The sequence below is a fragment of the Dasypus novemcinctus genome, chromosome 26, assembly GCF_030445035.2.
Source record: "Dasypus novemcinctus isolate mDasNov1 chromosome 26, mDasNov1.1.hap2, whole genome shotgun sequence".
In the NCBI taxonomy this organism is placed as follows: domain Eukaryota; kingdom Metazoa; phylum Chordata; class Mammalia; order Cingulata; family Dasypodidae; genus Dasypus; species Dasypus novemcinctus.
Window position 1 is genome coordinate 5,850,070 of NC_080698.1, and position 16,889 is coordinate 5,866,958.

The following is a 16,889-nucleotide window of genomic DNA, read 5'->3' on the forward strand; positions in this document are numbered from 1 at the left end:
TCTGAGAACAGTGCTGATCGCGGCATTGGAAAGGTGAGACGGGCTGAGCAGGAGGCGGCGGCTCCGGCTCCGGGAAGGGCCTCTTTCTCTGTCCCCTGGCTGTCTTTGTCTCCCTAATTGCTCACTGTGCCTCTCCCCATGCCCCTGCTGCTCCTTCCTTCAGCCTCCCCCATCATCGCTCACCCCAGGCAAGGAGACAGGTGGAGGAGGAAGGACAGGCAATACAGGGGAGGCCGCCAGTGCGGAGACGGGTCACCCTCGCGACCTGGGGCTGGTCTCAGTACTAGGACGGCTTCTAAGCTACAGACCAAAAGGTGCTCATCACTGGCAATTATTTTGCCTGGTCTGCTAGCTGGTAACTCGACTAGGCTCTTCTTTAAGGCTGTTGAAAGCAAAGAACTGGAAATCACTACACTGTATTTGCACCTGGATTTCTTTTTTTTTTGTTCTACGATCTCTTTTTTTTTTTTTTTAATGTTACATTCAAAATATATAAGAGGTTTCCATATACCCCCCACCCGCTTACCCTACTCCTCCCACATCAACCGCCTCTTTCATCACTGTGGCACTTTCATTGCATTTGGTGACTACATCTTGGAGCCCTGCTGCACCACATGGATAATAGTTTACGTTGTAGTTCACACTCTCCCCCAGCCCATTCAGTGGGTTATGGCAGGATATATAATGTCCAGTATCTGTCCCTGCAACATCATTTAGGACAACTCCAAGTCCCAAAAATGCCCCCACATCACATCTCTTCTCTCTCCCTGCCCTCAGCAACTACCATGGCCACCTTTTCCACATCAATGCTACAATTTCTTCCATTACTAGTCACAATAGTTCCATAGTAGAATATCAGTAAGTCCACTCTAATCCATATTTTCTTCCTCCATCCTGTGGACCTTAGGATGGTGATGTCCACTCCATCTCTATATTGAGAAGGGGCTTAGATTCCACATGAATGATGGATGCAATTCTCTTGCTTGCAGTTGTAGGCACTCTCGGTTTCCTGGTGTAGTGGTTGACTACTTTCATCTCCCTGCTAGCTGACCTGGGTGAGTCCAACAAACCAGAGAGTAGGAGTTGCAACTCTGCTGAGGCTCAGGGCCCAGCTGGAACATGGAAAGTCCAGAGATTCAAGTCTCCTGAGTATACACCATCCTTAGCGCCAACCACAGGTCCAGTAAAAGTGACAGAAGAGGCATGTGTAGGAAGGTCACATCTGAGTCCAACTTCATCACACTCAGTGCACCTGGAGTTTTTTTTTTTACCATTCTTTCACTTCTTGACATCTACACCAATATTTCAAATTGTCCATTTGGCATCCACAATGCATTTTACACTGGCCATGACACTCTAGAGCAGGCCTGTGCAGCATCTTGGCCCCCCATTTCTGCATTTGCCAAATGAGGTATAAACTAGATAATCTCTAAAACTCCTGAATACAAGGCTTCTACCTAAGTGTCCATGGGAATGATTTTGTAGAATCTCCCAGCTGAGAAAGTTGGTACCTGTTTCCTCTGTCCAGTCAAGGTTCGTCCCCTGCATTGCCCATCTCATTTTCTATAGTAACCACTGGCCCTTGATGTCTCTCTCGAATCTCAAAACTGCACAAATCCAGATGCCTGGTGGACACTGCCACCTAGAAGTTCTCCGGCCCCTAAGTCAATGTGTTCAAAAGAGAAATCTGGATCTTCCCACTTGAGTCTGTGCCTCTTGTTGAGTCCACCATCTCCAGGGGAGTTCCCCACTGACCTGTCACTCACATCCCAAACCTGGGAGGCATCACAGTGCCTCAGTGCCATCACACTTGAGACAGAAATAATCACTAGGACTCCATGGTTTTATTTCGGTGGTGGCCAATTTCTTGTGTCCACTTGGCCAGGTTATGGTGTCCAGTTGTTTGGTCAATAAGCACTGGCCTGTTACCGTGAGGGTACTTCATAGCTGGATTTAAATTAGTAATAGATGACTGTGTTTATAGGTGATTACCACTAAATCAACAAAGGCCACTGCCTGCCTTAGCCAGTCAGTTGAAGGTCTTAAAGCGAGAACTCAGGATTTCAGCAATGAGAAAGAATTTCTCTCTCCTTCAGCCAGCCGGCTTCTCCTGGGGAATTCGGGGTCTCTTATTGGAGTTCCCACCTTGCGGCCTGCCCTACAGAATTTGGACTTGGTCCCCACCACCATCAGGCAGTCCCTGTGGTAAACCTCTTTATATTGACATGTCTCTGTCCTGTGGGCTCTGTCACTCTGTCCCCTCCTCTCTAGGTCCCTTGCTCCTGGGCCCAAGTCTCTTGCTTACACCAATGCAATGGCGTCCTTCCCGGTCCCTACCTCCTCCCACCCTAGACCTGAGTCTTTTGGGCATAACTGCCCGTCGTGCAGCAGAAAGGCCGTCCCAGCCTCGATTAGAGGTGGCCTGTGGGATATAATCTGAGGGGTGCCAAGAGCTCCCCTAACGCCATCCGCCTAACACATAACACAGCTCTGCTTCGTCCAAAAACCTTTTCTCGCCGGTGTGGCCCTGAAGCCTTAACCCCCAGGTCAGAATCCACCCCCCTGCGTTTTTTGGGGGGTTTTGGGCACCAATTTCTTTCTTTTTCACAAATTTTACCATGGTAACATCTACATACCATAAAATTTGCCATTTTAATCATTTTTTTAAGTATAAATTCATCCTTTGATTCTGACTGTGCTGAGAAAATGAAGATAATAAAAACAAAGAGAACAATGTTTAATATCTTAATATGTGCTGGGCACTTACCCAGAAGCGCTTTTTATACGCTGGGCAACAAACCAGAAGTTACCTTATTTAGAATTCCTAATAACCTCAAAGGGAAGTATTACAGAGAGGATAATTTTTCTGCGAACACCCAGGGAGGGGGCGGGGATTCCAGGGCAGGTCTGTGGAGTTCCAAAGCCCACACGCCATCTGCTATCCACAATGAGTCCTTCCTGAATCTTCAAGAAAGTTTTCAGAAGTTTCACGATGTGCCTGTACAGCTGACTGGCATGGATGTAAAGAAAAAGGAAGAAGTTGGCAAAAAGGAGCTGATAGAGAGGTGTATTGGCTGGGGTGGGGGCAGGGGGAGGAATCCCGTGAAAACACATTTCATTTTTTTTTCCTGTTCAGATTTTCTGCTTTTCATGGATGACTCATTTAAGAGCACGGTTCACCAATCTTCCTCTTGAGGGAAAATGCATGACAAACCTACCAACAACGGCCCGGCTGTCCACTAGGAAGCACTGTTGCTTCACGCAGCGTGAGCGCCAGCCGGGAGCAAGCCCAGGGACTCCGCCAGCCTTCCATGAAGAGGCCGAAGCAAAGGGGCCTTCAGCAGCCAGCCAAGAGCACGCGGCAGGTTAAATTAGCTTTGTGCGAGTTCAAGTTTACCGTCCTTCCAAAGAGCCCCTGGTTGGTACGGCGTGCCTGCCCTGAGCCGAGCACCCCACCAGGAGCCGGGGCGCGCTGCAGAAGGCCTGGACTCTGCTCTCCAGGCACGCCCTGCCTGGCGGGACACCTGGCATTTTAAGGAACTCCAGGACGAAGGGATGGGGCTGGGTTTGCTTCTCAGAGCACCTCTCCTGTTCCGCAGTGTAGAGAAAAGAATCGAGCAGTATTGGTAGGAAAATGTGTTTCAGATGAGGAAACGCAAGCCAACCAGCTGGGACAAAGGGAAATTGGGAAATTAGGGTTTCCGCTAATTAGCACCAAGTTTAACCAGGAAACCTGCAACCAGGCCTAAGTTATTCATGTCAGCGATACCGGGTCAGGAAAAGCCTTAGATTCTATTCCAGTTCTTTCGCTTTCTAGTCTTGTGGCTCTGGGGAAGTCACAGGCTCTGAAATGAGGTCTCTTCATCTGCACAATTTGAAATGGAAGAGTGGAGCAAGAGTCAAGATCCCAGACGTGGAAGCTGAAGACAGATTTCACAGCCTCTCATGTCAGCCGCGGCTGCGTGTCTGTGCTTCAAACCACCTGTGACTTACTCGCGTCAAGCTCTGGAGAAGGCAGCAGAGAAGGTCCGGGAGTCCACGTGTCATGAGCTACTGTCCATTCGGCTTCCACAAGCCAATCCAGCGTCTGGGGTAACGAGTGGGTGCACTGGGACGCAGGGAGCAGAGGCCATCCGCCGGGAGCCGCGGGGGCCTGGCTTTACCCTCCGATCAGCTGCAGGGCTCGGGGTCCTCCCTCCCGAGGCTGTTCCCCATTTATAACGTGGGCGTTACGCCTCCCACTGCTGTCGCGAAGACGTGTGTGCAGAACCCCGAGCCCACTGCTCGGCTCACACTGTGAAGGCCGTGGGATGATGTTACTTCTGAAGCAGCTTTGGAAATGAGACTACTCTACCTAAAAGATCACGCCATAACCTTTACCTAGGTAGGAAAAAACCCCACAGTGGGCTCAGCTGTAACCTGCCTCCTTGTTTACTAGCAAGACCGTTCTCTTGGGCAGGCGGTCTGGCAGAGCAGTTGGTTCTGAACTAAAGTGGATCAGGCCAAACTCAGGCTCTCCACCGGGCCAGCCATTTGACACACTTGGGGCACTTTAAAAATGCTCAGGCTGCACTCTAGACGAATTAAGTCAGAACCTCTGGGAAGCAGGGCAGAGTTCTCCAGGTGGTGCCCATGTGTGCTGGGAGCAAGCTGCTGGTGAAGCCACTTGCCTGCTAGGTTAGGGCTTTGGAAGAAACCCACCAGTCCCAGAATACTTGCCTTAATCTGAAATTCCTACCACTCTAATCATGGAACAGTTGAACCATGCATAATACTCAGGACTGGCTGAAGTCAGATTGGTTATTATTTTATACTGACTTTGACAAGTAGAGATTGAACTTGAGGGACATGGTATAAGAAGTTAATTAACAGTAGGAAGTAGGTACCTGTATTAGGATTAGGTATGACTGCATACAATGGAAAATCTGAAAGTTTTTTGTTTGTTTTCAATAGATTTTTAAAATATTTTTAAAAGATGCATAGATCATACAAAATGTTACCTTAAAAAATATAAGAGGATCCCATATACCCCCACTCCCCTAAAACAGGGGTTTTAATGAGAAAGAAGTCTGGAGGCAGACAATCTAAGGCTGGAATGGCATCTCCATGGTGACAGGGGATCAAGCTTCATTTTATCTTTCTGTGCTACAATCCTAGTGTGAGACTTCCATCTTTGAGGATACCTTACGATCCACTATGGAGCTGCTGGAGTTCCGGCCATTACATCCACATTCCAGACATAAAGTAAGAGTAAGGGAGAATGGGCAGGAAAGATTTCATTCAGGGAACCTTCCCTTTTCCTTACATCTTAGGCCAGAACTTGGTCAAATGTCCAGCTGCAGGGAAGGCTAAGCGCAACCGTTTAGATAGTACCTGGGTACCTCAAGCGACACCTTGGAGCTTCTTGGCCCTTGAGCAGACAACCAGCAGTTGACGTCGTGGAGCCACGGCAGAGCCACAGCCTGAACGTGGGAGAGAACTAGGAGCTGGAAGCAGGTGAAGTCAAAGATCTGGAAGAAGGGGTGACGACCCGTTCACCTGGTTCCCCCAAAGCCTGCTGCCACGAGCCCTTCTGTAGGAGCGGGTTTCCAGGGGGGAGCTGGGTCAGGCCCACTTCCTTTACGATAAACGCCTGGTCCCGAGGCCACGGTGTCCGGCCTTTGTTTGGGACCCGTCCTCTCCCGGCAGCTGTCTTCTCGAGAGGCTGGCCCTGGGAGGGTAATGTGCCCCCCGGGCCTGCCTGCCCGTTCCTGGGTGGCAGAACCGTGGCCTGCTGGCCCCGCGTCAGAAGCCAGAGCAAACCTAAGGCGGTCCTCTGCCCCGCTCCGCCGAGCCTGTGCTGCCGCCCCCGGGGGATTACGTTGCCCCTAAATCGTTACGATGCCAGCAGGAAGAGAACCCACTCCACCCCCTCGGTGTCGGGCACGTCTCACCTGGGCTGGGACACTCGGAAACGTCTTCAGACATTTGGTGGCTGCCAATGAATTAACTTACTCATTAGCTGTAGACAGTCTAAATCGCATTTACCCAGGTTTTCTCCTGCTCTCGTCTCCCGGCATCCCTCATAGGCACTCGCCTTGAGAAACCTCTTGGGTATCGAATCTTACCTTGGCCTCTGCTTCAGGAGGACCTGAACTGACCCAGTGACCAAAACTAAACGGTGCTGGTGACTGCAGGGACAGACTGTGGTGGCACAAAGGGTCCTGCTCGGACCTCGCTGACAGAGCCCGCTGCCTGGGCAGAGGTGACTGACAGCTGCAGCCGCCACCCCAGGGGCGCCGAGACCCCCTCGCCCCCACTGCCTCAGGCAGTAGCCGAGCAGGTAGGAGCCTAGGGCCACGCCACTGCCGTGACGGGAAACTTAGCTCGGGCCAGGCTTCTCAGACCCGCGCCGGGGCCCGAGGTCCCTCCTCCCCACTTCCTCCCGCCCCTCTCTCTTCACAGGGGCCTGCCCTGGACTGTAGACCGGGGTGGCCCTGGACTGCCCACGGGGTGGCCCTGGACTGTAGACTGAGCAGCCCTGGACTGCCCACTGGAGCCACTCCCTGCCTGCGCTTGTCCTTTGAAACCATGCTCTTCACAGTTCTTTTCCCCAATAAATCTCTTGTACTGCTAACCCCATCTTATCATCTGCTTCTCAGAGGACCAGAGCGGTAGTGAATCTTGTTTGCTAATAAAATTATATAAAATGCAGTATTTAGCAAAACTATATCCAGGATAATTGAGTAATTCTATTACTTGCACTCGGGCTGCACAATCACGCTGTCTTTGTCTTCTCAGACACTTCTCCCAAGGCCGGCTGCCAACCTGACCATCCGTATCCTCACGGGAAGGTACAGTGCAGGCCGGGACGCGAGGCTCGAGGCCTTGCCCCTGTAGCAGTAAAGAGAAGCAGTCCCTGGGAGCTGGGAGCCGGCCTGGCGCTCACGGCCAGGCTGCGTGCTCTCCTGTTGAGCACAGCCGATCTCACAAATCACCATCCGATGGGGTCCCGCAGAAACGAGACCATTACGTAGCCACGTACCAGCAGAGACAACATCAAGGTCACCGGGCGACCCCCCTCCCCCAGCTAACGAAGTGAGCATGTCTTTACCAGTCACTTCCTTAAGCCTTCCACCTGCTATATACAATTTAAGGCAACCAATCGCAGAACTGCCTCTGCTTCCCCACAGCACCCAAACAGAGCAGACTCCTGCCTCCTTGAGACTTCTGCCAAATCCCCTAACCCAAGCCCAAACTCTTCTACACGCCCTTCCGATACCTGCTCACCGAGATGCTCCGTGGTTCCCCATAACAGATGCTGTCATGGCAACAGGTCAACACACCCGACTTTGTCTGACAGCAGCTCTGTCCCTGCTGGTCTGTGGCTCCAGGGCAAAGCTGGTAGGCAGGTGAGCAGGTCCTGGCCCGTTCCCGGACCTCAGCTCCCCAGTCAGTCTCCAAGGTGCTGGAGTCATCCTAGCAAAGGAAAAGATCAGAAATGAAAGGCCACAAGACAATGACGAAAGGAAAAGCTAGGAAGAGGGATAAAAGAGGCCAGCACAGCCGACCGAGGCACGGCCGAACCTCCGGGCGAGAGGGCCGCTTCTGGCTCTAGCTGCAGCTCATACAAATTCCCCCTCACGCACAAAGTGGAAACACACCTCACTTCTCCAGAGCTGCAGAAGAAGTTTTAAATGAATCAAGGATGGCCGCGCATACAAAACCAACTGCTTGTATGGATGGGAAAACTGGCAAGTCGTGGTCAAGACTGACGTACAGAGAACAAGAGGAGGCGATCACCTGAGAGACGGTGGAAACCTGGTCATTTCAAGAGAGGAGCGCTAAGAAGTTCAGAGGCAAGACAAGCCGGAAGTAGGAATTTAGGCGATACAGAGTAGAGGGGAGATGAAGTTCATTTCAGCCGCTAGTTCTATGCCTTTGAAAGGTACCTCAGCCATCAGATCTCTAAGACAGGAGTTCTTAGCCTTTTTTGTTCCATGGACCTCTTTGCCAGTCAGGTGAAATGAATGCTACTGTAATTTATTTATTGCATCTATTCATAAGTGAAGGATATGCTAGATTTCAGTTAGAGGTCAGAGAAAATAATGATAATAAGCTAATTTTTTTTCAGATCCACAAAGGGGTCCATGGACCCTTGGTTAAGAACCGCTGCTCTAAGAGAAAAGAGATTCGAAGAAGTACTGGGGCTCCAACAAACAGGAGGGGGACCAGCAGATCACACTGATGAGCAGTCAGGGAGGGGTCAGGAAGGACAGGAGAGGGACATCTGCTCTTGGGAATGAGGTCCACAGTCAACCTTCTGTATTTTTATTTTCCTTTAGGAGGCACTGGGAACCAAACCCAGGACCTCCCATGTGGGAGGCGGGTGCTCAACTGCTTGAGCCACATCTGCCCCCAGAGTCACCCTTTTCAGAATGGGCTGGAAAGGGAGTGACTGATGGCCAAGTCTTTCCCTTCCCTTCCTTCGTGTCAGATGGAAGCAAGTAAGGAGGACTCTAGCTAGGTACCAGGCCCCCAAACTCCTCCCGAGACCCTACCTGAGGTTCTCTGAGTGGTCATCACAATAGAGACACACAGGCCTTTCAGGAGAAAACCAAAGGAACAAATAATGAGGGAATTTCCAGAGACTTAAAGTTAACATCTCAACTTAAAATTTTTTTTTAAATTGAAGTATATCATTCATACATGAACACACATAAACAATAAGTGTATAGTGAAGAGTGTGAACTTACAAACTAAACATACATAACATCACACAGGGGTCTCACACGTCACCCCTCCACCAACTCTTTGCATTGATGTAAAACATTTGTTACAAACTATGTAAGAGCATCATCAAAATATTACTACCAACTATAGTCCTTATCTTACATTTGGTGTATTTCCCTCTCAACACATACTAATTTTCAAAAATACATTTTGTTACAGATATTGTGAACTTGCAAAACAATCATAAAGCTGTGTGGATTTCCCATACAACTCCACAGCCTGGTGGAACATTTGTTACAGATAATGAGACAATATCACCAGACTATTACCACCAATCACGGTTCACAGCCTTCATTTGGCACTTTTTCCATACACCTCCATTATCAACACGATACAGCTTTGGCATCGTTGCAGGAATATCACAGCATTGCTGTTAACCACAGTCTATAGGTCCCACCAGTTGTTTTCCCAGGCTTCCCCATATTCCCATCACCCTGTAACATCCCAACTTTTAACTAGGCGTGGAAGTCGAGTGCGTCAGTTACGTAAAGGAACCTTCTAGAAGGGGCTGGCCCCCGGGAACCGGGAACTCAGAGGCGACGCGCCCGGAAGGCGTCCTCCACTGCTCTGGCCGGGGGGGCGTCTGGAAGAACGCCCCTGGCCCTGCTCGCCACAAGCCCTGCTGGCCCACCACGCGGACAGGCTCGGCGGGGCCGGGGCCGGGCTGCTCCAGAGAAAGGGCCGGAGGGCGCGGGCTTGCGGCGGAACGACCCGCCTCGCCCCCCAGCGCTGAAGACGTGAACCGGCGAGGGGGTGAAGGGCTCCCCAGCTCCAGGCCCTTGTCCTACCCGGGGCCAGGCGGTGTGCTCGCCCCCGCGCGGGCGGCACCGCATCTGGACTCCCTCCGCCGCGCGCTCCCCGGGCTCAGCTCCCGCAAGGCGGGCACTTTTCCGCAGGACGCCTCCGGGGGAGCCCCGCGAGGTGGAACAAAGCTCCTCAGCCTGCGCGGTTCCGCCCGTCGGCCTGGGCGGGGCCTGGGCGGGGCCTGCGCCCGGCAGAACGCGGGGCGGGGCGGGGCGGGGCGGGGAGCCAGGGCGGGGGCGGGGCGGCGCAGGGCAGAACGCGGGGCGGGGCGGGGCGGGGCGCCAAGGCGGGGGCGGGGCGGTGCCGGGCAGAACGCGGGGCGGGGCGCCGAGGCGGGGGCGGGGCGGCGCCGGGCAGAACGCGGGGCGGGGCGGGGCGCCGGGGCGGGGCGCCGAGGCGGGGGCGGGGCGGCGCCGGGCAGAACGCGGGGCGGGGCGGGGAGCCGAGGCGGGGACGGGGCCTGCGCCCGGCAGAACGCGGGGCGGGGCGGGGAGCCGAGGCGGGGGCGGGGCCTGCGCCCGGCAGAACGTGGGGCGGGGGCGAGGCTGCGCCGGGCAGAACGCGGGGCGAGGTGGGGTGGGGCGGGGTGCCGAGGCGGGGGCGGGGCCTGCGCCCGGCAGAACGTGGGGCGGGGGCGGGGCTGCAGGCAGAACGCGGGGCGGGGCGGGGGTAGGGGCGGGGCTGCGCCGGGCAGAACGCGGGGCCTGGGCGGGGCCTGCCCCGGGCAGAAAGTGGGCCGCGCGGGCCGCGGGCAGGGGCTCGGGCGCGGGAGGAGTTCTCTGGACCTCTCTGCTCCACCGCGCCCTGGCCCCCCGCCTCGAGCTGTCGCCCGCTGTCCCGCCCCGCTGCCCCCCGCCCCCCGGCCTTGGGCGGTCCCTCCTGGCCCCGCGCTGTCCCCCCCATTGCCCCGCTCCCCCGTCCCCGCCCTCGGCTGTTCCCCCCGACGCCCCCCGGCGGCTCGGCGTGCGCGCAGGCTGCGCTGCTCCTCCCGCGGCCGCTCCTCCGCCGCGGCGAGACTGGCGGGCCGAGCCCCCCTCGGCAGCGCTCCCCGTCGGGCCTCGCGGCGCGTTCCCACCCTGGGGTCTGGCGGGCCGAGGCCTCTCCGCGCCCTTGCCCAGGCCCCGGCCCACGTCTGACCTTTTACAGTCAGGGCGCCGGCGGGGGCGGGGGCGTGGAGAGGAGGCGCGCGCGGGGTGAAAACGCGCCTCGGGACGCGCCTTCTCTCCTCCGCCAGGGGAGCTGGGGCTGCGCCGGGCCGAGCCCGGCCTGGGGGCCCTGCCCTGACACCCGGGGACAGAGCTTCGCCCTGGGAGCGCTAGACGAGCCGGGAGACCTCGGGCCTGAGCACCGCGAGCGCTGGGTGGGCCGCTTTCCTCACCTCGCCGCGAGAGGGCGGCTCCCTGGCGGCCAGGCCCGTGGACAGGGTGCCCAGGGGAAGCGCCGGCAGCACAGCCCTGAGCTCCCAAATGCTCCTCTCTGCCCACAGTGCTCTCCTTGACTCTTTGGGTCCTCAAGAATCTTAGGAAAGGGAACCTGGAAAAAGTCTATTCAGAAACTTGAGAGGGGACTAAACCTCTTGGAAGTGCCCCCTGCCCCTTGCGCTGATGCGGTGGCTCAATGTCCAGGGCACTTCGTGTGGCAGTGCCACCCTTGCCAGCTGTCTGGCTCGCTTACTTGCCTGTGGCCCCGATGTGGGTTTAAATACTGGGTTGCTCTTCCTAAAGAAACTGTGGTTCTCTACGAAGAGATCTGGGCTCAACGTTAAATCTTGAGATAAGCCTGGCTCTCACAGGAGTAAGAAAGTATAAACTGGACGCTGCTGAGGTCCTCAGCAATCCTCAGGACCGGGAGAGAGTTCAGGATTTTCTTTTTCAGCATTTACAGTGAAAGGTATTCATTAAAGAATATTTCTCAGAAATCACTACGATGTGCTTTAATTAATTTATAGATTGATGGAGCTTGTTTGTGAATATAAATAACCCGCAATATGGTCGGTTGCCTTGGGAGCAGAGTGAGGAACAAAAGCTCGGAACTGGGAAAACTGATTAAAAATTGGCAAAAATCGTATTTTTTAAAAATAAGAGAACTTGTGGGTTTACAGAACAATCATGAATAAAATACAGTATTCCCATGTATCACCCTAATATTAACACCTTACCTTGGTGTGTGGTACATTTGTTACAACTGATGAAAGCACGTTTTAATAATTGTACTATTAACCGTAGTCCATGGTTTAACTTAGGGTTTGATGTGTGTGTTGTACAGTTCCATAGAGTTTTAAAAATTTTAAAAAAATTCTGGTACCATGTATGCGACCTAACATTTCCCCTTTTGACCATACTCAGATATATATTTCAGTGCTGTTAGAGACGTTTCACAATTTTATGCTACCATCCTCACCAGCCATTATCAAAACAGTTCCCTCATTCCTACCCCTGCCCTCCAGTCACGGCTCCACCTTCGTTCCTCTTCTAGCTTAAGAGTGTCTTCTTAGCTCAAGACAGCTAGCCCCTAGCGTGGTGCCTTTTCTATGCATGCTTGCCAAATGAATGAGCTACCATCTAAGGTTTGTAATCCAAACCCCTCCCACCATGTGTCTAAACCTCACAGCGCTCTACTGGCAAGTTTATTTCTTTCCCATCAGCACTTAGCACAGTGTTTTGCACATACTAAGTGCTCAACAAGAGTGAATCGAAATAACGGAATAGAATTGGATATTCAACAGAATAAATACCCTGCTGTTTAGTGCTACCAGCACTTAAATTCTTCCTGCAGACCAAGCAGCTGTGATGCTTAATCATTGTTCAACCCTTGGCAAGGAACCGAAGACAAATAGGAACATCTTAATCCATTTTTGCAAGAAGTCTGTGCTTGTAGTGTCTCTAGCAAGTGTAAAAATCAATGTTCCTGGCCTGGAGAAAATAAATTAGATTTTTTTTTGAGCACCAAAGACAAAGGCTTTATTAACTCAAAAGGACCTTGTTATCATGTTACTTAAGGAAAACATAATTGAAAATACCACTTCATCCTAGCTATACTAGAGTGATTTGGCATTAGTAATTTTTAAAAAGTGATAAAGCCTTTTTAATCTTCATTATTGGAAGTACCTGTGGTGCAGAAATGTCACCGGGCTGCCTTTCAAGAGGAAGTGAAGATTTCTGAACAGACTCGACCCCTAGAGAGGATCCTGGAAAGGATCTTCAGAGAAAAGCACATTTTCCCCAGTTGTCCTTCCCTTAGCTGGGCCTCTGTTTCTCATCCGTAAAATAAATGGATTGGTCACTAATCATTAACATTCCTTCTAATTCTTATTTTTCACAATTCTTTGATATTTTGCTAGATGAAAGAAGGGCAATTGGTCAGCCAGTACCAAATTATTGAGGCAGGCTGAAGACTAAGGAATCAATTGATGGATCTGGAACCTGGCAAAAAGCCCCCGTGGCCGTGGATACCCCACAAGGTGGCTGCTGGAAGAACTTTCCAGAACCCCCATCTGGACGAGGTTCCTCCAGTATGAAGGGGAAGCTGGATATTCTCTAGGGGCCTTATCATTGGACCCTCCCAGGGGGATTGAGGGGTGGGTTAATCAATGAAAACAGCAAACAACTGGGATTCCTCCCCCAACATTAGTAAAGGAGTGGAATAATTAATGGTTTAAAAAGCAAGCGGGAAATCCTAACTGCCCCGTTCTTGACTTTTCTCCCTGAATCAGCCTGCAAGTAAACCTGGGGCTCTATAATCTGTAATGGGGATTTATGGTCTAGAAATCAGCCCTTTTTAATCTCTCTTCAGCCCTTTCCTCTCTATCTGGGACCCATAATCTGTTATTTTCTCCCATTTCCCTTCTCTCAGTTCCTTAATAAATTACTGGCCTGACTAAAGTGGTTTGCGCTTAAAATTCATTTTTTGTAGCTTAGCCAAGAACCTAGAGAAAATCCGGCAACATTACGAATCTATTTTAGTTTTTTGTTCTTAAAAGTGATGAAAGGAAAGGCTTCTTTCTCCACTAGGTTTCCCAAAGTATTTGCATTTATAATAAGTATTTGCATTTCAAATAGAAGCTCTCAAATGGCAGGAGAGTGAAATCAGTTCTCTATAAACCAGCCATTGCTTAGAGTGAGTCACAGACTATCTTAAAAAACACAGGAAATCCTGATTCGTCTTTTTTTTTTTTCTTTTCACATCAGTTTTATTGTGGTATAATTTGCCCACAGTAAAATGCACACATTTTAAGTACAGTTTGATGAGTTCGGAGAAATGTTTACCCCTCCACGCCACTCCTCTCCTTCATAAGTTTCATGCCATCTCTTTCACCCCAGAATGCTGGCTGCAGAGCTTCCCTTAGTGGCCCATTTTCTAACTTTTCTAGGGATGAGAGATGAACAAAGCAAAGTCCCTGCCCTCATGGGGCCAACAGGGCTAGAGCTGGGGTACAGCCGTTCTTCGGCTAGCTCAAGCCCCGGTTTAGAGACCCTGCCCCCTCTACCCAGCCTGCCCAGCCCTTCCGGTGAGTTTTCTCGGTCGTCTCTACCCCCACATCCCTGGGACGAGGCCACTCTCCTCGTGGGATGAGGATGCTCCCACTGTGTCTCACCGTGAGGGAGCATCACAGCGTCTTTCTCTGTGCAGGTTTCTCCCGGCGGTGGTGGCGGAGCCAACCCTGGAGCACGCAGTGGGTGGCCGCGAGGAGCCGCAGCGCTGGGTGCCTCAGGTCTGCTATTTCTCTCTTGGTGGTGGTAGCTTGTTTGAGAAAACAGCCCACAAAGAGGTTTTTTTTTTCCCTTTGTTTTTCCCCTGAAGAACTGTAATGTAGAGCAGATGTACAGTGAGTGGGAAAAATAATGAACTAAAATGGCAATGTAGATACAAAACTGGTTAGTGTCCTATGGGCCATCTTTAGAGTTCATCTTTTCTATTGGACAGAGTTCATTTGCATCTCTCTCCGACAAAAATTATTTACAATTTAACGGTTTCCTACAAGGTAACGTCTACTTTTACAGAGTCTGAGTCCCAGTAAATAGCAAGTCAAACAAAAGTTTTCATTCCCCCAGGGCATTCAATTACTCTTACGTTAACTTCTTTTGGAAAGGACCTTACTTTCAAGTTTTGGATGATTTTTCTCCATATGCTTGTAAAATAATAACCAAGCCTGACTAGTTCAAAGTGCCTTTTCTGTGGCCTGTTGAGCCATTGCAGGTATAGCAGTTTGATATAGTTGTAAATTCCAAAAATAGATTTTGGATTATGTTTGTAATCTGGTCTGTACCTGGGCGTGATTAAGTTGTGATTAGGGCTTTGATTGGACCATGTCAGTAGGGTGCTGAGTCCCCACCCACCAGTGGAGATAAAAGACATGGCAAAGGACAGATCTGGAGGGTTTTTGATGTTGGAGTTTGATGCTGAAGTCTTAAGCTGGAGCCCCAGGAAATAAGCTCACAGAGGAAAGAGAAACGAGTCCCAGGAAGAGAGGAACCCAGGAAGCCTGAACCTCGCAGCCATCGGCAGCCATCTTGCTCCAACACGTGAAAATAGACTTTGGTGAGGGAAGTAACTTATGCTTTATGGCCTGGTGTCTGTAAGCTTCTACCCCAAATAAAAACTAACCAGTTCCTGGTATTTCGCATCAGCACCCCTTTGGCTGACTAATACAGCGGGCGATGGCACCCTGTGTAAACGCCCTGTGTCTCCAGATTTCCCCTCAGCAACGTGGGGAGCAGGGATGGGTGATGCCTCTACAAGCCTCAAACTCGTATCCTGTTGAATGAGTTACTTTTGCAGACCCTTTTATGGTATCTTTCTGGAATGGGATGGAAAGGACTAATGCTTAGGAATGCTCAGCTTTCCGGGAAATTGGGGATCTCAGAGTAAAAAGGCTGGTTCATTCTAGTCTCCTTTGGCAACTTTAAACTGTACTTTTCCCCCCTCTGAATGAGTCATAGGAACCCGCAGTCAAAGGCCTGCGGGGACACCTGCTCAAGAGCTCTGAAGGGAACTAAGCTATTGGGATCACGGAAATACTGAGAAAAAGATAGCAGCCACTTAGAAGTTTTACCAATAGACCCAGGGGTGCCGGAGACCAGGGGGCTCACCACTGCCTTGCTGTGAGGCCGCAGTCAAAACCACGAGTCCAGGGGATGTTAGTTTGAGGAGGAGGAAGAGGAGATGGAGGAGAGGTGGAAGGATAAGACGCCCAGTTCTGCTTTAATACTTACCTCACAGGACTGACTCAGTTCAGAGGCATTGTTTGTCAGCCTAAGCAGGCGCATCGGGTGACATGTTTGTGAAAGTGCTTTGAAAATCACGAGGGAAGGTGTGAAGGTGAATTAGTGATCGCAGCGCCGGCTCCCTTGAGATCAAAGGCCTTGGGAAGACGCCCCACCGGCCAGCCTCCTGGTGGCTGCGGGGGCGTGTGGGGGCAGCCCCGGTGGCAGGCGGAGGAGGGCCTGGAGGGGGGAGGAGGGGGAGAGGCTTCACCCAGGAACAGCACAGGACCCCACCTGTGCTGGGACTGCAGACAAGCTCAGGCAGCACCGTGGTGGCAGGCGGCCAAGCCATTAGTGTCTTGTGAAAAGAAAGGGCTGGAGGGTGGAACCGCTCTGGGCTGGTGTCCTGAGATGCCAGCCAGCCCAGGGCCCCAAGTACAGACCGAATGCCAGTGTCGGGCAGAGAGGCTCTTTTTTTTTTTTTGGTCTTTATTTTTTTAATGTTACATTAAAAAAATATGAGGTCCCCATCTACCCCCCACCCCCCTCACCCCCCTCCTCCCCCCATAACAACACCCAGGACAACTCCAACCCCCAAAAATGCCCCCACATCACATCTCTTCCTCCCACTCCCTACCCCCAGCAGCCACCATGGCCACTTTCTCCACACCAATGCCACATTTTCTTCGATTACTAATCACAATAGTTCATGAATAGAATATCAGTAGGTCCACTCTAATCCATACTCTATTCCTCCATCCTGTGGACCCTGGAATGATTGTGTCCACTCCACATCTATATCAAGAGGGGGCTTAGATTCCACATGGATGCTGGATGCAATTCTCCTGCTTTCAGCTGTAGGCACTCTTGGCTCCCTGGTGTGCTGGTTGACCTTCTTCACCTCCATGTTAGCTGAGTGGGGTAAGTCCAAGAAACCAGAGCGTAGGGGTTGCAAGTCTGTTTAGGTTAAGGGCCTGGCTGTCACATGGTCAGTCCAGAGATTCAGGTCCCCTGGGTGTACACTAAACCTCAGCACCAACTACAGGAGAGACAGAGAGAGGCTCTTTTACTCCCCACAGAATCCTGGCCTTGGATTTTGGCTACCCACCC

General features: G+C 51.9%; 1 long non-coding RNA gene across 1 annotated transcript; it reads right to left on the reverse strand.

Annotated features, from left to right (window-relative positions):
* Nucleotides 1–2,722: 2,722 nt before the first annotated feature.
* Nucleotides 2,723–9,748, reverse strand: LOC111760071 (uncharacterized). Its single transcript, XR_009183660.2, has 2 exons — nt 9,561–9,748; nt 2,723–7,458 (listed from the first exon to the last, which is right to left on the reverse strand). It is a non-coding gene; the product is annotated as an uncharacterized lncRNA (long non-coding RNA).
* Nucleotides 9,749–16,889: the final 7,141 nt, after the last annotated feature.